Here is a 25576-nt window from a genome sequence, read left to right on the forward strand (position 1 = left end):
GGTGATGTTATTTTTTGATTTTTTGAGATAAAATCTAGGTCCTTGATACTTGAAAAGGGTAATTTTGTCATTACGCCATTACGCTTGCAAGCTAAGCGTATGAACAAAGAGCCTTTTTATCCTTTCTCTGTGGTTATGAGTTAAGTTTTAGCATATAAGCATAAAATGGTAGATAAAGGAGATGAAGAGAAGGCTTTACACTTCTATGAGAAAGGGTAAACGTAAGAGTAGGATATCATCTAAGAAGGCTCTTCGATGTTACAAGGTAAAGGCAACTCGTAAGGGGATAAAGGAGAAATAAAAGAGGTAAAAGGTATTACGATGCTACAGGTAAATCTAAGAACATATGATCGAAGGATAAATTTTGAAGTCTTATGATATCTTGAGTAATGAAGTAAGTGGAGCAACGTAGAGGAGATTTTCAGGGTTTCCACTAATACTTGTGTGTATGAGAGTAAAAGGTAAAAAGAAAGCCTTAGCAAGGGTTTTATGCTCATACGAGGAATAGTTGAATCATGAGATCGAATGTGTTAGTAAAAAGGTTTCCAATGAAGGCATAAAGGGTGAAGAAGGCTATCATAAGGGTTTTATGCTTATACAACGAAAGTCTAAATCATAAGAACAAAAGTATCAAGTGAAAAGGTTTGAGGTCATATGGGGTAAAGGGAATCATAAGAATGTAAAAGGGATTTTCAATATAGTGCCAAGACATCATTACCTTCTTATGATTAGGGTATGTTGAAGCATCTTCAAGTGAAAGTAGAAATTCATCAAGGGTATCTTTGGTGTTACGAAAATTGAAGGTTTGACGAAACGTAAGAGTGGAAGACCACAATTTGAAAGAAAGTAGTTGATGTTTCATGCCAGGTAAGCAAGAAAGAAAAAATTTCCACAACCAAGTAAAATATAGCTTTGAAAAGTACATCAAAATAAAATTTTGTGGTTGATAGAACTTGATGACAACTTGCATGAATGGTTTTAAAGCTTGTGCATGCTAAATTTATTGAAAAAAGCTCGTAGTTGCATGATTAAAACATCAAAGATTTAATTAAATGATAGAATATTTGCCACTTTGAAAAAATCATTTTCTGTTTCATTTTGAAATCTACCAGTTGCAGAGTTTTGTGTATCATGTGTAAAGAGTCAAGAACATACTTGTAGAGAAGATGGCGAACAAGGAAGTTGAAGAAATGCATGAAGAAGAATTCAATGTTGAAGATGAGGGTGATGATGTTGTAGAGGTCACATCTGAAGGAAAAAGGAAGAAATTTGCTACTAAGACTGAGAAGAAGTCAAGGGTCAGGAAACCAAATAAGCATGCTGAGGATTGGTTGAAAGTGCTCCTAGGATGATCAAATGCGATTTCAGCAAATGATCATGTTTTTTGAGACCCATATGTTTTTGTTCGAGATGTTGAATGTTCTAGAGTGTTTGGTTAGGATCTTTTTATGTACTTCTATCAAAATAGAATAGAAAATGTGTCAGTGTGTAACCCATGGAATAGAAATATGGAAAAATTTATATTTCAAGAAGCGTTCATTTATGTTGATTTGTTAAAAGCCTTGATGAATTCTTGCAATCAAATAAATAGAACATTCCATAGGCATAATGGGAGTATACTATGCACATTGGATAGAACTTCTTTTGTTGAGGCCTTTGGATTAATGGGACAAATGGATGTACCTATTGACATTGCAAATTTGCAGAGAAAGTTTGATAGGAATAAAACATACTTTGTGAACAATGTTATGTTGACACATATTCCTTATAGGGTAAAAAAGGCAGGGTTACTTCCAAAAAAGGTGGGGGATTTTCTACCTTTTAGTAGATTTAACAATTATTTCAAAAACAAAGTGTATAGGTTGCACAAATTGATGGGAAGTGATGGTGCAGAGGATTGTGTGTATGGTTCCCTTTTTCTGATGGCATGTGATATACAAGACCCTTTCCACAATAAGGAGTATGATTATGTAGCCTTCATCATTGAAAGTATGCATATGCAGATTTGTAATGCAAAGAAGGGAGAGATGAAAGACTTCAACTTCCACTATTATTCACTGCTAATGTACCTTATCCCATATAAAAACATTGGATACATTAGTGAAGACTTCATTGATCAAACTTTTGATGAATTTGGTGAGTTACCTATGCAACTTTGGACTCGTATTTGGCATAAGGATTTCTATTTTTCAAATGCCCTTGTGTTCTTTAATTTGTTTAGTTCTATTATTATGAGAATGGTAGACCATACCTTTTTCAGAGCACCAAATATTTTAAGACCTTTTCTTAGACTTGCTTTCCTAGCTGAGAAAAATAGGATAGATCATAATTGGGGGGACGTCTTTTTGTTTAAAGAATGCACATTGATTAGGGTATATGCATGTCCACAGCCTCCTCATATTTTACCCAAATATGTACCCCCCAAATTGGTCATTATTGAATTCTTTTGGCAATTTCTATTGATGAACAAGGAAATTATCCCTCCTACCTTACACAAGCCTACATTTGTTTGTAGAACTTTTAAAATAGGGGATTTTAAAATTGGGAAAAATTCATATGAGAAATTGAGTGAGTATTTGAGCCAATATAAATTTCCTACTGGGCCATATAGGATGTATGACCCTAAAAATTATATTACCAATGAGGTCAAGGCCATTAGGGGATATGTCCTACCTCCAACCAAACCTATTCCTATTGAGGATTTGATTGCAAATATAGTAGTAACAGGGGAGGCTGATGAGCTACTTGAAAAGTATGGTGAAATTAGGAAGGTGGAAGAGGCTTTGAGGAGAACAAATCTCAATTTTAAGGGTTTTTACATATAAGTACACTATCCTAAAAATTTAAAGAAAATGCTAGAGAATTTTGAATACATTATGTCCCAAATGCCACATGAACTAGAAGGAGAAGAGGCCACTATAAATAGGGAATCACCTAAACTAGATGTGCAGCTGGAGGTTGAGTTAGAAGAAGAACACCCATCAACCTCAACATGGGTCCCTAAGGGAAATAAAAGACAAAAAATAATGCATATCCCAGAGAAGGTAGTGAGTAGAGCTTTGTAGGTAATCCTGAGAAATGATGAGTATTTTGCTAAAATTAGGCAAAATTGTCTATATCAATGAGCTACTGAAGCAGGAAAGGCTTCCACTAATTTATAGATTGTAGCTTCAAGACTGGATGATAGCCTCATCCAATCTGAAAAATTCATGGAAGATGATGATTTTATTAAATCATTAGAGTTTAAAAGTTTCTTTTATAAAATAAAACAAAATGAGCTCACTTTGAGCCTTATGCCAAGAGAAGACCCTAAGAAGAATAAAGAACTGGTGGACAAACTACTTGTATATGATCTTGAGACTGAAACAATGACCCTTGCAGAGGCTAGGGAGTTGGTACATAGGAATGGTATGATTCTTATACCACATTGGGATATTAAAAGGGCTTTTATTTTTTATCAAATGAGAAGACAAGACAAAGCTATCAGTTATGAAGCCTCTAGTAGTGAAGGTTTTAAAAGAGGGTTAGGGTTTAATGTAGACACAAAATCCCTAGTAGTGTGTACTGTGGCCCCTGACACTAAAAATTCCAAAGTGATGGATATAGAGGAAATTTCACAAGGAAACATGATTGTGTGGACCTTGGAGAACACTACTGGGAAAGAAATCTCTAGCTTAGTCAAACACTTTGCTCTCATGAATGAGGTAAAGGTGGATGAAATTGAAGACAAGCTAGCTACAGTGTATAATGGATGTTTAGATACAAGCAAGTTGTATGAAGAAGAGCTCAAGATGAGCCATGTGCGAAAATAAAAGATAGATGAGTTGGAGGGGAAGATATAAAATTTATAAGAAGAAATAGTATCCCTCAAGGAACAACTCAAGCTAGCTTTAGAAGTAGAACATGCACCAAGGCAGGAAATAGAAGGAAGGCACACTATAGAAGTAGAGGCCCAAACATAGGAGATACCTATAGGGGTAATAGTGCTAGTGCCTATGGTTAGTGTGGAGATAGGCGATTCCCAATCTGACGGTGCCACCAAGAAAAATGCTTTGATAAATGTATTAAATCATAGAATAAGCACTCTTAAAAGAATATCTCAAGATGCTTATAATGCATTCATCAATCTATAATCTACACAAAAAGTATGAAAGGATGCAATTGGATGGCTTGAGCCTATTTTTGAACAATGGGGGCCATATATGTAATTCTTTAACAGGTTGATACCCTTGTTAGCCAAGAAGCCAGATCTCCTAGATAAAGTTATTACTGTGAAGGAAGGTATGGATAAAGTGAAAGACTTATTGAAAATTTTCATAGGATATTGGTAGTAATTCAAAGCAAAATGAAAGTGCTAACAAATGGTTTTTATTCTTTAATTCTTTCTATTACTAATTTTGATGACAAAATGAAGGATTTCAATGAATGGTCTAATTATTTTGAGCATATTGTAGAATTTCCATAGGTGGCACCCATTTTTTAGAATGATATTGATGAATATGCTTTTAATGAACTAATCAATACCCTATTCAAGGTTGAAACTAAAATGAATAGGTTTGCCATAGAAGGAAGGGTGATTACAAATGCCAGGTGGTAGAAAACTGTTGGTGAACTAACAACAATCAAGGAACATGAATGGCCCACCAAAATAGAAGTATTTTTCTGGGAAGCAATCACATAAATCAAAGCTATACCAATAGGGAGCAGTTAAAGAAAAAGACAAAATTAAAGATCTTATGCTCTAGTTGTCATCTGCAACTATTTTTTGTTTCTTTTTGAATTAAGGTGTCCAAATATTTTTGAAAAAGGTTGATGTACTCATTTTTGTAAAAGGACACTTGTCAATCACATTTGCCCTTTTCTTGTTGCAACTCATGCCTATATAAATGATTTTTTAAGGCAATGTGAGGGTCTGAAACTTGTATAATTTTTTTGTTTCTCAAGAAAAGTACAAACAATCGGCCCAATAGTATGTAGTTTTTTTGAGTTTGCTTCCAATTGTACTCATCGATGACACATTAGAATGACAAAAATAGCAATCTATTTTGGGCTTTCAATTGATTTCTATTGGTCATTGTATTAGTCATTTGAAAGGATAATACAAAGGGGTATTTACACTATATTTGTGTCATCAATTTATGTCTCCTTTTTATGAGTTTGTCTACTTTGAAGTCATTTTAAATAAGGTTTAACTTGGTTGAATGCAATCTGGATGGTTTGTATGTTGATATCACTGTTGCTTTTGATTCAAGGAATTATAGAAATGCTTCAATGAATTGGTAGGGTTTATGTGTTTATAGAAAGGATACTTCATAAGAATGGAAATGGGTGATTACAATTGATTAATTCATTTACAAGTTATTTGAATTAGATCTCTCACTAATAGTTAACTTTTTTCCCAATGGATAAGGCACTGGTCACATAAGTCAGAAGTGAGCAAGGGTGAATTCTGCTATTGCATATCAAATCATTTAAAAAATAATAAAAATTCAAAACCATTTCATTCCATTTTGTTTAAAGTTACAAATGCTGGTTACCAGTCATTTGCATATAGTTTTTTGAGTCTTAGATAGCCACTAATTCTAGAAATACTTGTAAACTAATAGGAGATTTATAACTAGATTTTCTTATAGGGGATGCATATAGATCTGAGAGCTTTTAAAGAAAATTGATAAACTGTGTATCTGCTTGAGGGTAAAAGATGAGAATAAGAATGAACTAAGATAATTTCATACCATAGTTTGTATTTGAATCATCCCTAGGTATACCCACTTTGGTTTAGTAGAGCCTAAAGAGTAGAAAACCATTTTTGGTTTTTTTGAATTTGGGTCAAAGTGGTTTATTCATATAATTGCTATTAGGAATTGGCTAATCCTTAGATTGTGTGATTAATTTCACTGTGATATTGAGCATTTTTTTGCTCAATAGTTTTAGACATAGACACACCCCCAGATAGAGCAATTGTTGGCACTCAAAATTGAAGCTCTAATTTTGAGCACCATTCTATGAAACCAAGTCAAAAGTGAGCCTATAAGAGATTCACATGTATGTGTACCCAACTATCACTTTGAGGCCTATGAGGTTTCTAATGTTTCTAATTCCTTACATTCAACATATGCTTGCATCCCATGATGATGAGTCTCTTCTATCCATTTCACCCCCCATTCAACCCATTACTAATAACCAATCTAAGAGGTCTTCAATGGGTTGTATTCTTTGATATGGGTTAACATGCTTCTGGTTGGGATTAACATCTCATATTAACTCGGTCTCTTCATGAGCTAAGTTGGCTTAGTTCCTTCATGTGCTAAGTTGGTTCAGTTTTGTTCTTTCATTGAGTGAGCTCATTTTCCTTCATATGTTGAGTTTTGGGTTAACATGCATTTTCTGTCTAGATTAACATTTCATGTTAACAATTTTCACTATTTTGGAGGGTGACTTTTCTTGCTTTTACAAAATTGTGAAATCGCATGCTACCTAGTCCACCATGCATTTGGGAATGTACCAAAAAATAGATTCATGCCATGTGGCAAATCCTTCTTGCGCTAGGTTTTTTTTAATTGGATAGTGCTCATATTTTTGGATCATTACTTGGGCCTTTTGCAAAGATATGATGGTCATTAGATTTTGGAGCATCTTTGCATTCTTTAAAGTGCATCTCAGCTATCTATTTGACATAAAGGGATACTAGATCTACGGTTGTGTTTAATTCTTCTGTTAAAGATCTACATCAATGGCTCATCTTATTGGGGAAAAATCAGATTTATTCCATGCTATTCAACTTTGCATTTTTGCAGTGGGTTAACATTGTGTGTTATCCTATCCTACATTTTTTAGTAGGGATCTATTTTAGCCCATGTTATAGACATGTTTGACATAGTATTTTGATGATGTGGTTAAGTGTGTAGAGTCTTCGGTCAAATATATATGGAAGTTGTACCTAATTTATAGAGAGAAGTTTCAAGACATAACATTGGGAAAGAAGTTCTTGATGTTTTTCTACTAGCTTACATCTTAGATGCAGCGAGAAGATGCATAGTGAGGTAGTAATATAGGACACTCATCTGATGATGTTAGTGAGTGCACAAGCCCTATTATCACACCTATGAAATTATGTTTAGACTATGAGATGAAAGTGCTATTGTAATTGTAATTAATTAATTATCTTAATATAATTAATTGAAAAAGCCTCAAGGTCAGCTCAAGGAATTATTATAAAGATATGATATAATGGAGAGATGTTTTTCTTATTTGTAAGTGTGTGAAAAAATATTGAAGTGCGAAGTGAAAAAAGGAGTAGAGTGCTTACTAAATGTGTGCAAGAAATCCAAGGGATTATTGGATGTGAGATTTGTTATCTAGTTATAAGATAAGAAGGAGAAAAATTCTAGATGATAGGATGAAGAAAGACAAAGGAACAATACAATACAATTCTATTATTCTAAAAGGAATAATACAAACATGATTTGGATAGTGGGTTCATTGGTCTTGCCCTTGACATTTTTTGGGCAATGGCTACAACTATCTTCCACAACACCTAATAGGGATGGAATCTCCTAATAGTGATTCAAAGTCTCCTAATAGTGACTCATATGTAATGAATGTATTTATAGAAATACACTCCTAACAAGGTCCATCATCTAACAAAGAATATTTATATTAGTACATCATCTTGTGGGTACCATCCCCACTAGGGTTTCCCCTCTGATCAAGGGTTTCCCTTGTTAACATATCTAGTGTTGTTGTGTATGAGTATCTTTTTGTGGTTTTAGTTTATATTGCTCATATGGTTAAGTTTGTTTAAGGTTGATGATTGTGGTAATATTTGGATAAATAATTCACCACCTTCTTTGTTATATCAATGGAATAAATATTCTAACACCTTTGGTTTTAAGTTATCTATGGAGCTTGAAGTCACAATAAATTTACACACCTTGCCCAAAATATTCCTCCTAATTCTCAACAAGGCCCTTCTATGCTAGGGTTCCTCTATAACTAGTTGTCTAATCAACACTATCTTGAAGATCAAGTTCTCTCCTCTCTCTGACTCAATATGGTCTACCTTAGATAAATTATAATTTATTGTGTCCTCATTTCCACATGCAAGTCTCTTATCACTGTTTGAAGAAGTGGGCTTATCAGGACATATATAGGAAGGGTGACCCAACTGACCAAAAGTGTAACATTTCATACTTGTAAAGTATGAATTAATCCTACCTACACCTCTCCCTCTACTAGAGCCTCCTTGAGTGCCTCTTCCTCTTGAATAACCACCCCTTGAAGTAGTTTCACTACCCTGCTCAGCAAGTTTATACTCACCTTGGTTTCTTTGATCATTAAATTTCCCTTGGTATTCACCCCTATGCCCTCTTTGGTCTCTTCCTTTTCCTCTACCTTTAAAATTTGAGTCCCCCTTCTTCCTTTTATTTTGCTTCACCTTAAGATCCAATTGATAACACTTCTAAATAGTGGTAGGGGTCCATAGGGTTATCTCTTCTTTGATGTTCCACTTTAGTCCACCCAAATATCTCTCTACTTTAACATGTTCCTCCTCTTGAATCTTGGACCTTAGGAATGATTTTTAAAATTCATCTATGTAAGAGGCCACATCAAATATTTTTGCTTTATACCTTGCCTCTTTATATTTAATTGTACCTCATAGTCTTTAGGTAGATAAATATCCTTCACTTTAGTCACCATGGTATTCCAATTAGCTATCATATATTTACCCATATTGACTCATTCATCCTGCATGTATTTTCACCATGTTGATGTTGAACCTCCAAGTCTTGATTTTTAAACCTTTACCTTATGTGCCTCTATGACACTTTCACACTCAAAATGATTCTCCATCCGCTTAATCCATTCCATCACTATATATGTTTCCATTTTCCCATGAAATAATAAAATTTCCTTCTAGGTCTTTTCCTCCTAATGCATTGATGGCCTTCAAGAATAATTCTTCATTCAATGGAGGTTTTGTTTAAGGAATGATGTCTTCCTCATCAATCTTTTTCTTCCCTTTATCACTACTTTCACCTTCTTTTTCTCTATTCTTTGACTCTTCAAAAACTTCTTCTAGCTTAGTCTTCATTTCTTCTATGCCTTCTTCAAGGATTCTATCTCTCTCATTTTTCACACCCATCTATTTTGCTAACTTTTCTTTAGTCACCATTGTTGTCTCACTTATTGATTCTTCTGTAGTCTAAATAATCTATCTACAAGCCCAAATCTTTTGGAGCTTTGATACCACTTTGATGTAATAAAAAGCCACGCTCCCTAACCCTGCTACCTCTTAGGGACTTCTCTAAGACAATTCTCTAGCATATTAGGGTTCTTTTGTAGCCTTATCTTAGAAGGATCACCTTCTCAATCCATCCCTCCTTCAACTTATCCACACAAATTAAGAAATCAACTCATCCCAATCAATGCTCCTTAGATGATTTACTTGTTTACCCACACCAACTAATCCATTCATGATTAAAACTTCCCAAAAGTTAAGAGAGTGAGGAAGTTTTTTGTTTCTAGCTAGGTATTGGGACAATTCCAATGCTCATCAACCAAAAATCCATAGTAACCTCTATCTATTTCAAGAAATTTATCCAAACTAGGCCTAATACACATACAAGGAATTAGGCCTCCAAACTCACCTTCTGGCACACAACTTAGATAATGTCTTAACAAGGTGGAAAAAAAAATTGTATCCTCATACCTTTTTGGGAGATATTTGAGATTAACCTAGTCTCACTTCCCCAACTTGTTCACATAGTAGGTGTTTATATTTAGGCCTAAAATTAAGGGTTTCCCCAATAAACTAATAATATTCACAAGGGTTTATTTAAATCCCTATCAAAACATGTCAATAGGACTTATCCTTGGGTATGGGACTTCTCCAACGTTATACCCTTCTCTCCATTGACTTAGATTGAAGCAACCAATGTACTCAATCCCATCTAATGCTATTTCAACCACTGTGATCTCTAACCATGCACATTTGTCTTGCCTAGGGCATCACTATATAAATGTCAAACATGCTTTCCTAGGCCCAAGCTCTTGCACACCTATATTAAAATAAGTCATCTCACACATTCAAAGGAACTATATAGATGCTATAGCGGAATGGTGAGTTATAACACCATCTTAAAAATATGCCTAGTTTAGACCAACAACAATGAGGAAATAAAAGATTTTCCAAAATGCAAAGAAATGAATCTAAATGTACTAACTATTGAAAATAGATTATTTTGAAGTGTAGAATCTATAATGGAACAATCAATATTTTTTAAATGATGTCAAATCTGCTACTTGCTGCTGAGATAATTTCTTTTTTTGTTTGACAGCTATCATGTACTTGATTGATGAAGAAGATTTGAAATGAGGAGATAACAAGAGAACCTAGAGAAAGGTTGAGTTATTTGGTGTATAAAAGGAGCACCAAGACCAAGTGAGACATTGATACTATAGTGTTTTATTTATGTACTTAAAGTCTATAATAAAATATTCCTCAAGCAAGGACTAGAAGAAGATCAATTAGTAAAAGTTTATGCCAAGCCTTGCAAGTAGATAGTGCAAGCCGAGTGAAAATAAAGAGGTGACAAGAAAAGATGATAAATAGTGTGAGCCAAGTGAATGTTAGTATATACTAAGTAAAATTTAGTTGGTTCTAAGCATCAGTGAACTTTAGTTTTTTCTAAGTGAACTAGTGTTGGTCAAGTGATAAAATAATATAGATGTTGAGTGACAACAAATAGCGTTAAATCAAAGATTTTTTGAATCTGAGCTAAAAAATTTGATTTCTTTTATTATGTGATGCATGTGGAGGATGAGCATGATGAGTTGGTGGTACAAAATTCAAGATATACCATTTTGAGGAAAATCCAAGGAAGATACTAAAGGAATTTTCTAAAGGGACCCAAATGGAAAAGTGGATAGATTGATTGAATCCTACCTAACCCTAAAATGGATGATTGTGGATAAGAAGCAAAATATCTAAATTATCTATTTATAGAGATAGATGGCTAGAAGAAAAAAAATTCATGTGTGAGAACCTAAGGATGACAAGGAGTTAGGGTATTACTTCATCTAGTGGTCAAATAGAAGAGACTAAAATTGGCATACAAAGGAAGAAAGCTTAAGGGGATGAATGTAGTTAGAAAAAATAGTCCACCAAGATAACTGGGGGGGAGTGAGTGGGTGGCGTAAATCAGTTATCTAACAAATAAAAAATTTATCTTCTTTAAGTAAACTTAATCATTTAACCAAAGTAAACAACAACCATACAAAGATGCACATAGACAATTACACTAGATATGTTAATTAAGAAAACCCTTGATCAAAGAGAAAACCCTAGTGGGAATGATGCCCCCAAGATGATGTGTTAATATTAATATTCCTTTTTAGAGGATAGACCCTGTTAAGAGTCTATTAAAAAATTTAGTACATATGAGTCCCTGTTAGGAGACTTTGAATCGCTATTAGGAGATTCTAACCCTGTTAGGAGTCGTCGTATAATGTATGCATGAAGATCCTACTCCCTAAACATGCAATTCAATTACAAGAAGACCTCACTACCCAAAAATTAATTTACTTTTATCTTCCTATTTCCTCTATTTTTTCAATTGAACCAATCACTATCAGAACTTATAGACTACGTCACAAACCTCAAATTTAAACATCAAACCTTAGATCACATAACTAAACCTTAGTGATGAAGTTTCCTTCACTTTTGCTTTGCTCTGCTCAACTTCACATTCCACTCTCTCTAATACTTACAATAAATTCTTCATATTGTACTTGATAAAAAACAATTTCCTTCCTTTATACTAAGTCCATAAAACAATTCCCTAAGTTAGTTGTTAGACCTTCTCAATTAATTATTATAGGACCACATTAAGAACACATTACACTTAGCGATAACATTAATCTTCTGTCTTGCAACTTGAATAACTTTCCATAAAAGAAATATTATGTTGAACAAACTTGGCCATGTCATAATCAACATGTCTTCTTCATATCCTTAATCTTAATTCTTAGAATAACAATTCTGTTAACAAATATAAAATGTCTACCAAAATGTGCCTATGTAAACTCTATCTCAGAATAGACATCACCAAAACTTACATAGCTTCTTCCAAACTTAACATTTCTTCATTCGACTTTAACTACGTATACTAGATACTCATATGTATCTCCCATAGCTTTGGATAATGAGAATACTCAATTATCCATCTGTACCAACTTGATCTTTCTATTGTTCTTATGTTAAATACCATTAAAAATTTCTATGTTTATATTAATTACAAACTTAGTCATGTATTTAACATATTATCATAGGAAGATATCTACAATACCCCCCCATAGGAATATCATCAACATTTATGCTTCCAACAATCTCCCCCTTTTGCATTGATGGTAACAAAGATGAAAAACACCTAGTTCAAAGAATACCAACAAGGCTACTAATCTTTCTTTTCAAATCCTCTTCATCAATCATTCTCCCCATTGATATACCTTAATGTGCTTTCTATCAAACTATCATTCCATGTTGTAGTTATTCCCAAGATGTTGTACTTTTTATTTCTTGTCTTTGCTTATTTTCATGATGTTCTTCCTTGTCATGTTTTACCTCATGATGTTTTCCATCTAGTACTTCTCCCCCATTGACATCAATGTCAAAGGTTTCAGCAACCATCAAACTCTATAAAAACTAATTTTTACAAGCTCAAGTGTCCAAAGAAATTGTTCAAAACAACATCCAACAAGAGTTCTAGATAACTCTATCCATTATAGATAATCCCCCATATAGGAAGCATCAGCATTCAATCCAGACAACAATAGTGCCCTATCATGCTAGATTGATTCAGTATTGTATCATCTACATTGATGTAGCAAGGGTCATAACCCTAGCATACCTCTTAAATACCAAAAAGTCTACTTAGGAAGAGGCTTAGTGAATATATCTACAATCTTCTCTTTAGTACTCACATACTCCAATCTAATTTCATTTTTGTGACTTTCTCTCTCAACATGTGATACTAGATAGAAATGTTCTTATTCTTAGAATGCAACACTAGATTCTTACACACATTTATTGTGCTTATGTTGTCACAGTGTATGACAAGAAGTTCATTGAATTCTATCCTTATATCCTTCAACATTTTCTTCATCCAAAAAACTTGATTGCAACTATTTGTTGTTGCAACATTTTCTACTTCTACTATAATTTTTGATGTACAATCCTACTTATTTCTTATCCAAGAGACCAATCTTCCTCCAAGAAAGAAGGCTTCACCAATAGTGTTTTTCATGTCATCCATACTGCTTGCCCAATTAGCATCAGTATAGGCACATAAAGTGAAATCACTAAATTTTCCATACCACAATCTAAACTCAGATGTTCCTTTTAGGTATCTAAATATCATTTTGACTACTGCATAATTTGCTTCTCTAGGATCATCTTGAAATCTGGCAACAATCCCAACTACATTAGCTATATCTGGCCTTGTGTGAGTTAGATATTGCAATGCTCCAATCATAGATTTGTACTTCTTCTGCTCAACATTAGGTGTCTCATCCATTGTATATAACCTGTATCCAATTACCACTAGTGTTCCAATAGATTTACATGTTTCAAATCCAAACCTTTTATGTAAATCTTTCAAATACTTAGTTTGAGAAATAAAGATTCCTTCTTTCAATTTTTAATCCTAGAAAATATTTCAGCTCTCCTATCATGTTCATTTCAAATTATTTCTTCATTTTTTCTACAAACTTATCACTTTTATCATCATTTCCTCTAAATATTACATAATCAAAAAATATTACCAAAATCATCAATCCATCATCAATTTCTTTCCTATAGAGATTACTATCTACCATACCTTTTCTATATACAATCTTTGTCAAATTCTTGTTCAACCTTGCATATCAAGTTCTGGGTTCTTGCTTCAAACCATACAATACTTTCTTTAATATGAATACTATTTCCTTGTCATCTATCAAAGAAAAACCTTTAGGCTATTCTATGTACACCTCTTCTTCAAGTTCTCCATTTAGAAATGCTGACTTGACATCCATCTAATATACTTTGGATTTCTTATATTTCGCATATGTTAATAACCTTACTACTTTTGTTCTAGCCATAGGAGCATGTGTCTCATCATAGTCTATTCTTTCTTGCTATGAGTAGCCTATACATACCATTCTTTCTTTGTTCCTTACAACTTCACCTTGCTCATTCATCTTGTTTCTGAATACCCTTTTAGTTCCTATCACATTCTTGTCTATTGGTTTGGGAACTAATTCCCATTTTTCATTCTTTACTATCTAATCCTATTCCTCTTTCATATCTTGTTTCCAATATTCATCTTTACATGCTTCATCCATGTTCTTGGGTTCAACTTGAGATATCAAACATAGTTTTTCATTGACTCTACTTCTTATCATCACACCTTTATCCCTGCTTCCAATGATATACTCAAGTGGATGATTCTTTGTCATATTCTTTCCTAAAGTAGGAGTTGTTATATTAACTCTTAGCTCTGATGAATGTTCTAAACTTTGTTCCTACCTTGGGTCTCCTTCATTCTTCAAATCATTTTTAGTCTCAAAGAATACTTCATCATTCCCCTATTCAGTAACAACATTCTCATCATCTAAAGTACGATAAACTATTCTTCCTTGTATCCTGAATTTCTCATCAATTCTAACATTAGCACTTGTCATAATAGTCTTAGTTATCAGATTATAACATCTATAATCCTTTATTTTTAATGAATAACCAAGAAACATACTTTTATCACTTCTAGCATCAAACTTACCAATATCATCATCTTTTTGATATAACATTTACTGCCAAAAATTATGAAATACTTAACTGTAGGTGAGTGATGAAACCATAATTCATAATGAGTCTTATTTGTATCTTTTCTAACTTGCACTCTATTCATAGTGTAGACTATTGTATTTATAACTTCTCTAAAAAACATCTTGGATAAGTCAATCTTAGCTAACATAGCTCTTGTTTCTTTTGTTACTAATCTATTTCTTCTTTCTACTATACCATTCTATTCAGGGGTTCTTAGAGCTGGTAATTGTCTTTTGATTCCATTAGCCTCACAAAAGATGTTAAACTCATTTCAAGTAAATTATCCTCCTCTATCTGATCATAAACACTTAATCTTCATGCTTGATTCTTATTTGTATCTTTTCTGACTTGCACTTTATTCATAGTGTAGACTATTGTATTTACAACTTCTCTCAAAAAAGTCTTGGATAAATCACTCTTAGCTAACATAGCACTTGTTGCTTTTGTTACTAATCTATTTCTTCTTTCTACTATACCATTCTATTCAAGGGTTCTTGGAGCTGATAATTGTATTTTGATTCCATTAGCTTCACAAAAGATGTTAAACTCATTTGAAGTAAATTCTCCTCCTTTATTTGATCATAAAAACTCAATCTTCATGCTTGATTCATTCTCAAATCTATTCTTGAATATCTTGAACTTATCAAATACCTCAAATTTTTCTTTAAGAAATGCAACCCACATCATTCTAGAAAAATCATCAACCAAAATCATAAAATATGTTTCACAATAGAATCCTTAAGTCCTCATATGACTGTTGAGATCTGTGTGTACAATCTCCAATTCTTTTGTAGTAGTAAAATTCTTGTTAGGAAAAGAAGTTCAGTTATGCTTTGCCAAAACACACACCTTGCAAATTGTATTAGTAGGCTTTACAATCTTAGAAAAATTTCTAACTACAAACATACTACAAGTTTTCACAATACTATCAAAATTTATATGACAAAATATCTTATGCCATAACCAACTAAAATCTACCTTTGCAACCAAACATTTCATTTTAGTAGGATTAAACTGAAATAGATTACCTATAGAACTGGTTCATGTTCCAATTACCTTTGCATCTTTTTCTTTGATCATGCATGTCTTCTCTATGAACTACAACTAATAACCTTTGTCCACTAGTTGTCCAACACTCAAAAGATTGTACTTCAAACCATCAATAAAATATACATCCTCGGTGTTTGTCTTACCATAAAGAGTTATAGATCCAGTACATTTAACTTGGCATGTTGCAATTTTTCCAACTCTAGCAATGCCTACATCATGACTTTTGAAATTAACAAACTTTTTCATATCACCAATCATATGATCTGAACAACCATTATCAATTATCCAATTAGATTTCTTTTCAACTTGTGATACCAAAGCCATTTTCTCTGGACTTTCTTTTTTGATAGCTACAAATACAATTTTATCATCAAAAGAACATTCTACTTGTTCATCATAATCATCACTTCATTAGCATACAAACATTCTCTATCTCTTCTAGGTTTGAAATTACCTCTATATTTTTAAATCTCTTTTAGGACACTTGGATGCATAATGACCATATTCAATACATGTCCAACGTTTAAAGATTTTACAATTAAAAAATGTATCTTCCTTAAATAAACTTAACCATTCAACCAAAGTAAACAACAACCATACAAACATGCACATAGACAATTACACCAGATATGTTGACTAGGGAAGCCCTTAGTCAGATAGAAAATCCTAGTAGGAATGATGCCCACAAGATGATGTACTAATATAAATATTCCTTGTTAGAGGATGAACCTTGTTGAGATTCTATTATAACATTTAGTACATATGAGTCCCTATTAGGAGATTTTGAATCCTTATTAGGAGATTCCAACCCTGTTAGGAGTTATAGTATAATGTACACAAGAAGAGCCCACTTCCCAAACATGCAATTTCAATTACAAGAAGATCTCACTACCCAAACAAGTAATTTATTATTATGTACTTCTTTCCTGTATTCTATCAAATAAACCAATCATTGTTAGACCTTGTAGACTAGGTCATAAAGCTCGGATCCAAATATCAAACCTTGGATGAAACAATTAACCTTGATAATGAAGTTTCCTATACTTCTACTCTAATCTGCTCAACTTTGCATTCTTCTCTCTCTGCTACTTACAATCACTTCATGTCATAATTGATAAAGGAAAATTTCCTTTCATTATATCGAGTCCATAAAAAATTCACTGAGTTGGCTATTAGACCTTCTCAATTAATTATTATAGGACTACATTAAGAGCATGTTACACTTAGCGATAACATTAATCTTTCATCTTTTTTATTTTTTCCACCTAGCTCCCTGCGCCAGGCTTCAGCTTTGATTTTTTCCCCTGGTTTTGATCCTGCCTCTATGCCTAGTTCTAACTCTGGCTTGACCTCTGTTCTTGGTTTTGTCCTCAGCTCCAACGTGGGTCCTGCTCTTTCTCCAGTGACTAGTTTCGATTCACGTCTTTGTTAGGATCTTCATATTTTTTATTTTTCCTGCCTGGCGCCCTATGCCAGGCTTCATCTTCAATTTTGGCCCCTGGCTTCGATCCTACCTCTATGCCTAGAAACAACTCTAGCTCAGCCATTATTCCTAGTTTCGGCCTCAGCTCCGATGTGGGTCCTGGTCTTATTCCAGTGACTAGTTTTGGTTTGATTTTTTTTCCTATTTTTGGCTCTATGGAGGTCCCTTCAGCTTCAAGGTTCTATTCACCTAGTGTGGGTGGTTCAACCATTTCTTATGCTAATGTGGCTTCCTATAAGGCTTGTATTAGTGGACCTACTATTATGCTAGGGCTTCATGCTTTCGTGCGCTCAGGGTCTCTGATTGTGGTTAGTAACCCTTTAAAGATTGATTTACAACCTTCTACTGTTGATGAGATCTCTAGCTATTTGGTTGACTTCTTAGCCAATGCTACTATATTTTTCTTTAAGTGTTTTTGGCCTTGTTTGTTGGATTTGCATGCTTAGATTTCTCATAAATGGGACCCCCTAATTTCAGTGACAGTCGATATCTACCCTTTGCCTAGGGGGTTGTTCATTGTCAAATTTGCATTTGTTGCTGATAGGGCTTCCATCCTTCACCTTGTCTTCTACTGGAAATCAAAGTATGCCTTGATGGCTAAAGCTTGACATAAAAATTTCAATGCATTGACATAATCTCTTAATACATTCCTTGTCTGGGTTAGATTGTTGAATCTCCCCCTTCACCCTTCAGTAGATTTTTTTTTGGAGGAGGTGGGGAGTTCCCTTGGTGCTTTCTGCTACATTGATAAGGCTTCTTCCAATGTTTTTCACACTATGTATGCTCGCATACTAGTTGAGCTCAATGTTTCCAAGGGACTTCCAAACATGATTTCTATGGCTTCTTCTTTAAGGTCATGGGATATCCTTCTTGACTATGAGGGTATCCCCTTCCACTGTAGGAAGTGCCATAAGACTGATCACATGGCTTCTGGCTACTTCATAGGTAAATCTGGGCTGAATTTGTCCCCTTCATGGTGGAAAGGGGCCTCTGAAGATCACTACATGGTCCACAAGGTCCTCTCTTCAAGGGAAAATGACTCTCTTCAAGATATTTTGGTGGAGGTCTCTTCTACTATTCCTGGTTCTTTGGCTAAGGTTCCTCCTTTGGCACCTTTGGTGGTAGCAAATTAGTCTTTGGTTATTGATGTCCTATCTTCTAGTGCTTTGTTAGAGGATCCTCCTTCAGATCCTTCTGTGGTTGCAACTAACCTATCTTCTGGTGCCCTAGGCTTAGCCACCTCTCTGGCTCCTTCTTAGGTAGTTTTTATTTCTCTTGTTCCTATTGTAAATTCCTCTACAATAGTTCTTCCCCTGGCTTCAGGGGTTCCAAGGTCTAGTTGTGGCCTTTTTGTTTCGCAGTGCTAGGTAGCTACTAGTTCAGTGGGGGTTGGAAGGACCTCTATTAATGGTAATTTGGTCATGCCCTCCTCTTTTGTTTCACCTGAGGTGGCCCTTCCTTTGTCTTCTTCTTTGGATGCAATTATTTCTATTGAGGCCTTTTCCCTAGTCTCAGAGATTTTTGGCAATTCTGGTGTTGCTGATTTACATTGGTAGAAGGTGGTAGGTTTGGTGGAGGATGGATGGACCATAGTAAAAGGAAAAAAGATGAAGCCACCCTTTGACTCTTTTGATATGGCATTACAGTCTCATAAGAAGGGATCTAAAGGCAATGCATGACTATTTTTGGTCTATTGTTCTTTTTTTTCCCCCAAGCTTTTGGCTTGTTGATCTTTGTTGTGCATCATGGTTGGGGATTTCTTTCCCTATATTCTTTGAGTTTCAGGAGCCTAGGTAAAACTTGTGTTGGTAGCTATCATGATGCCACTTTGGTCACCTTTTTTTTGGTGATTTGATTTACTGGCCTTTTGTTTGGCCTTTGTCCTTTTGGTTGGGCTTTAATTGCTTTTTTTCAGCCTTTTTTCTTATTTCAACTTGGGTTTTAGGATCCCTGTAAAACCTATTTATCTAATCAAAAACATTAATCTTTCATATTGCAACTTGAATAAATTTTCATACACACAATATTATGATGAGTGAACTTAGCTACATCATCACCAACATGTCTTTTTCATATCGTCAACCTCAATTCTAGAATAAAATTTTTGCTATGAGATATAACAAGTTTACCAGAACATGCCTCTAGAAACTCTATCTTAAAATAGACATTACCAAAACTTACATAAATTCTTCCAGACTTACATTTATTCATCTGACATTAACTACATATACTAGATACTTGGACATATCTCCCATAATTTTGGATAGTGAGAATACTCAACTAGCCATCTGTACCAACTTGATCTTTCTATTGTTATTTTGTCAAATACCATAGAAAACTACTATGTTGACATTAATAGTAAACTTAGTCATGAATGTAACATATCATCATAGTAACATGTCTACAATACTCCCCCATAGGAATATCATCGACATTCATGCTTCCAAGAAATGCTTGAAGGTTGAGAAAGCAATTAGAGCTTAAGAATATGAATGTCATAGAATGAAGAACTAAACCAAAGATTTGCATTCTACAAGTGTGTTGTAATTTTTTATCAAATGAAGTCCTACTATTTCTTTTTGAAAACTATACTAGTGTGGAAAAAATCCTTTGGATTAATGTTGACCTAAAAGACATTTATAAATCCTCTAACAAGGCTCACTCCTAACTAGGTGATTGAAATCATCTAACCAGCTCACATTTAACAATGTGTATTGTAACCTTTAATAAGGTTGGCCTTTCAAAGGACACCACTTTAGAAGAGTGAAAGTGGGTAGCATGGTATTTGTGATTTTTCGCAAATTGGGTTTCCATGTAAAAACCTTGTGTCAAATTGTGTGAATGTGCTTATGGTATCATGTTTACATTTCTACAAATTTATTTTGACCTAGGACATTAACCTACTAAGTTAAGGTATTTTATGATGTAATAGATTCATGCATGTTATGGTTTTATGGATATGGATCTCTTAAGTAGTGAAAATTTTAATTTGTACATCTAGACCTTGGATAACCGATTCACCCCACCCACCCACCCACCCCCAGTTATTCTAAAGAATTCCAACAATTCATATTAGAGCATTGATGCTTGAGTAGAAATAGTTTGAAGGTGATATATATCAAGATGTATAGAAAGGAGGTTCCCAAACTAAATAAGGAAAAATTTCCTACATGGCAAATTTTGATGAAGCAAGATCTAGGAGGTCTTGGGGACTATGCATAGTCTACCATCACCACTAAGCATATTGATCCTATTGGAACTCTAACTATTGATTGTCTAAGAAAGAAGAAAGAATGTAATCAGGCTATTTTGGAGATTTCCTGTACCCTAAGTTACTTAGAGTTTAATGACCTCAAAGATTGTGACATTACAAAGAAGATATGGGATGCTATACAAAATATTTGTTGAGGAGATACTAATGTTTTGAGATCCAAACTTGAAAGTATAAGAGGAAATTTCTATAACATAAGAATACAAGAAGGTGACACCACCATCCAATATTGCACAAGGATAACATATGTTTTGAATGCTATTAGAGGAGATAATGGTATTATTGAAGATGAGACTATAATCAACAAAGTACTGAGAAGAATGTTGCCTATCTATGCTATTAGAGTCTCTGCCACACAAGAACTAAGGTGCATTCCTAATAGTATTCTGGCCCTTGAAGGACTGATGGGTAGACTCAGTGCCTTTGAATTCTCTAATTTTGATAATTTAAAAACTAAAAATGTTGACTCTACTTTCAAAGATAAAATTTCATTATAGGAATCTAAAGAAAAGATTAGAAAGGTCAAACATGTTTCTAGTGATAGTAATACATGTGAGGAGGATGTAGAGCAACTTAAAGCATTTCTTATGAGGAGATTTCATAGAGGCAAAGGGAAATACAAAGGCAAGCTTCCTATCATGTGTTTTAATTGTAATGAGGTTGGTCATATTGTTGCTAGATGTTGAGAGAAGAAGAACAATAGAAGTAGAAACACATTTAGAGGTAAAAGAGATGAGAACAACAAATATTATGAAGACAAATAAAAGAAGTCTTGGTACATTACTAAAGAGGAAACTAAAGATGAATCTGATGACCATGATGATAAATTTGTGTATGTTTCTATGAAGGATGATTTTGATGAGGATGAGGCAATGACACTAGTTTCATATGTGAAAAAGAGTGACAGATGGATCATTGATATTAGATGTTCACATCAAATGGCTAGAGATAAAAGTAAGTTCATTACCCTTGATTATTACAGTGGTAATAGTGTAAGATTTAGTAATGATGCAGCCTATCTAATCAAAGGTAAAGGATCAATAAAAATGAAAAAATGGATCGTGTATGATAATACTTATTATGTAGAAGAACTTAAATATAACTTATTGAGTGTGTAACAACTAATTAGCTCATATTGCAAAGTTGAATTTGAGAACAAGAAAGAAAAAATCTATGACACTAATGGGAAACTAGTTGGAAATGGAGATACTAGAGGTAATCTATTTTATCTTAACATGAATGATGCTACTTGTCTTGTTGTAGAATTTTATGTTGTGTAGCTATGGTACAAGTGGTGATGTCATGTTAACTTTGATAACCTAGTCAGTATCAGTAACATAAAAAGAGTTAGAGGATTGCCTAAACTAAATAAAACTAATTATATGATTTCCAAGAAATGTTAGTTAGGCAAGATGAAAAATATATTTTTAAACGTAAGTCTCACTCCTATAAAGAAAAATTTGAATTAGTTTATACAAATTTATGTGTACCATTTGATGTGCAAAGGTACAAAGGTGACAAGTACATTATCTTATTTGTTGATGATTATTCTAGGATGATGGAAATTATGTTTTTCAAACAAAAATTGATGCATTTCAAATGTTTAAGTAGTACTTGGCTATTTTTGAAAAGGAGATAGAAAAATATTTTAAATGTCTGAGATTCAACAGAGGTGGAGAATTTACATCAAATGAGCTTGAGATATTTTTAATGATAAAGGAATCAAGAGACATGCTTTCACACCTAGGACCCCTCCATAAAATGGGATGGTTGAAAGGAGGAAAAAATATCTAATGGATTTTTCTAGAACACTCATGATGGACAAGAATATTTCTTTGGAATACTAGAAAGAAGCTATAAGTACATCTTGCTATACCTTGAACTAAGTACAACTCAATAAAGCTACTCATTCAACACCTTTTGAACTATGGTATGGATACTAAGACAATGTAAACTATTTTAAGGTATTTGGAAGCAATTGCTACATTCTTAAAGATAATAGGAGTGGTAAATTTAATGCTAAAAGTTAAGAAGGTATATTCCTAGGCTATTCCATAAGAAGTAAATATTATAAGGGTTTAAATACTAACACTAAAAACATAATGGAAAGTGCAAATTTGAAGTTTGATGAATATATAGAGATACAAGAAGATGAACCTATGAGGGAACCGAAAGAGTACAAATCCTTTGTATACCATTATGAAGGTATGACTACAGATGAAGGTGTTGTGAACCAAGTTGTAAATAAAAAACAACAAGTATTTGTGATTGCTAACTCACATAAAAATGATGTCAAGTTACCTTTAGGAACCAAGATACATTTAGGAGCTAAGTTGAATTCAGGAGTTGAGTTGGAGATAGAAGCTAAGGTACATTATGATTCTAAGATAAGTGTACATGAAACGGATCCCAATCTACCTGAAAGAGAAGTACATAGTGACTCTAAAGTTGATATATCCATTGAAAAAAGAAGAGTAGAAACAAGATTTCCAAAGGATGTCAGAAGACATCACTATGCTGATCAAATTGTTGGAGATAAAGTAGCTATACCAATTCCAAGAAATAAGTTGAGAAGTGATACATGTTTGTTTAGCATTCATGAACCTAATAAAGTGAAATATGCATTAAAGAATGAATACTAGAGTAAATCCATGAAAGAAGAGATTGATCAGATTGAGAAAAAAAAACATGGACTCTACTACCTAGACCATAAAACAAGAATGTAATTGGAACTAAGTGGGTATATAGAAACAAATTAGATGAGAATGGTTAAGTCACAAGGAATAAGGCAAGATTAATTTGCAAGGGGTATGTACAAGAAGAACGAATTGAATATGAAGAAACATTTTCTCTAGTTGCAACATTGGAAGGAGTGAAATTATGCTTTTTTACTTGGTATGCAATGGTTTCAAAGTATATCAAATGGATATGAAGTCAACATTTCTAAATGGTATACTAGAAGAGGAGGTTTACATAGAATAGCCTAAATGATTTTTTGATCCAAACAAAAACAACATGGTACATAGTCTACACAAAGATTTATATGGTTTAAAGCAAGCCCCAAGAGCATGGTATGAAAGGATTCATAATTATCTTGTGAAGATTGATTTTAAGAAGACTAATGATAACAACAATCTATACTTGAAGATAGAAGGAGGTACATTTATTTTACTAGATTAAATTTTTGTTGATGATATCATATTTGGGGTCAAAGTGCATTATGTAAGACATCTGTAAATGAAATGTATAAGATGAAATGTAAGATCAAGTTCTTCATTGGTTTGAAAGTATATTAGATGAAATATGGTATATACATCACTAGGTCTAAGTATGTAAAGGAAATATTGATTTTTTTTGGTTTGGAGGATACAAAACTAGTAAGCACTCCTATTGTGATAGGACAAAAACTATTAAAGACTAATGATTCTCCTAAAGTCAATCATACATTGTATTGGTCTATGATTGGAAAGTTGCAATATGTAGTACATAGCAGGCCTATCATTTCAGTAGTTACTGGGATTATTGCAAGATTTTCTATGAATCCTAAGGTGAATCATTTGATGGTTATTAAGAGAATTATGAGGTATCTGCAAGGAAGAGAAGATCATGGTCCATACTATAAGAAAAAATGAAAAATTTCATTCATGATAGAAAGAGTACAAGAGGTGGATTATTTTTCTTAGGAAAGAGATTGGTCACTTGGACTAGTAAGAAAAAAAATTATATATCTCAATCTATTGTTGAAGTTGAATGTGGTTGCTATAGTAAATTTTACAAATTCGGTATGGATCAAATAGCTACTCAAAGGCATGAAATATGAAATTACTAGCCTATGGTACTTTATTGTGATAATACAAGTGCTATAAAAATATCAAAGGAACATGTTATCCACACAAAGACTAAGCACATTGCAATCAACTATCATTACTTGAGGGAGTTGGTTCAAGAAAAAGAAGTAAGAATGGAATATGTGAATATAAAAGAATAGATAGCTGATATATTTGTAAAAGCTTTATCTAAGGATGCACATGAATATCTTAGAGGTAAATTATGGGTGATACCCCTACCCCAAGATACTTAAAAGGCATGTGTAGTGTCATGCATCAACTAATATGAATGGTGTATCTTACAATTTGATGCACTGGATATTACTTTAGAAGTTACCTAAATTAATAAAGGAGATGATTCAAAATATTTATAGTCACATGCAAGATGAAAAAGGGAGAACTTGAATTGATTATATCTACATCAATATTTGGAAATTTTGTCAAAGAGGGAGATGGAGATATAAGAAAAAATAACCTAAAGAGGTAGATATGAGGATATATAAGAGAGATATATTGAAGGAGATTGACAAATATTACATTACCCTATACAGAGGAAGGACATATACTAATAGAGGAATAACTTTCAAAGATTTTATTTTCATTTTTGTATTGTATTGATATTGGTTTACCATCAATGACAAAGAGGGAGATTGTTGAAAAGAGATTAGTTTGAAGTGTAGAACTTGTAATAGAACAACCATTATTTTTTCAATGATGTCAAACCTACTACTTTTTGGTGAGATAATTTCATTTTTGGTCTGACTACTATCATTTAGTCAATTAATGATGAGGATTTGAAAAGAGGAGATAATAAGAGAACCTAGAGAAAGGTTGAGTTTTTTGGTGTATATAAGGAGCACTAAGACTAAGTTAGGCATTGATACTATAGTGTATTACTTATCTACTTAAAGTCTATAATGAAAGATTACTCAAGAAAATAATCAAAGAAGATCAAGTAAGAAAAGTATCTACCAAGCCTTATTGAGTAGATAGTGCAAGCCAAGCATAAATAGTAGAAGTTGAGTGAGAATCAAGAGGTGTCAAGCAAAGATGATAAATAGTGAGAGCCAAGTCAGTGT

This window comes from Cupressus sempervirens, chromosome 9 (genome assembly GCF_028749045.1).
Source record: "Cupressus sempervirens isolate cs-2001-9-10 chromosome 9, ASM2874904v1, whole genome shotgun sequence".
Classification (NCBI taxonomy): Eukaryota; Viridiplantae; Streptophyta; class Pinopsida; order Cupressales; family Cupressaceae; genus Cupressus; species Cupressus sempervirens.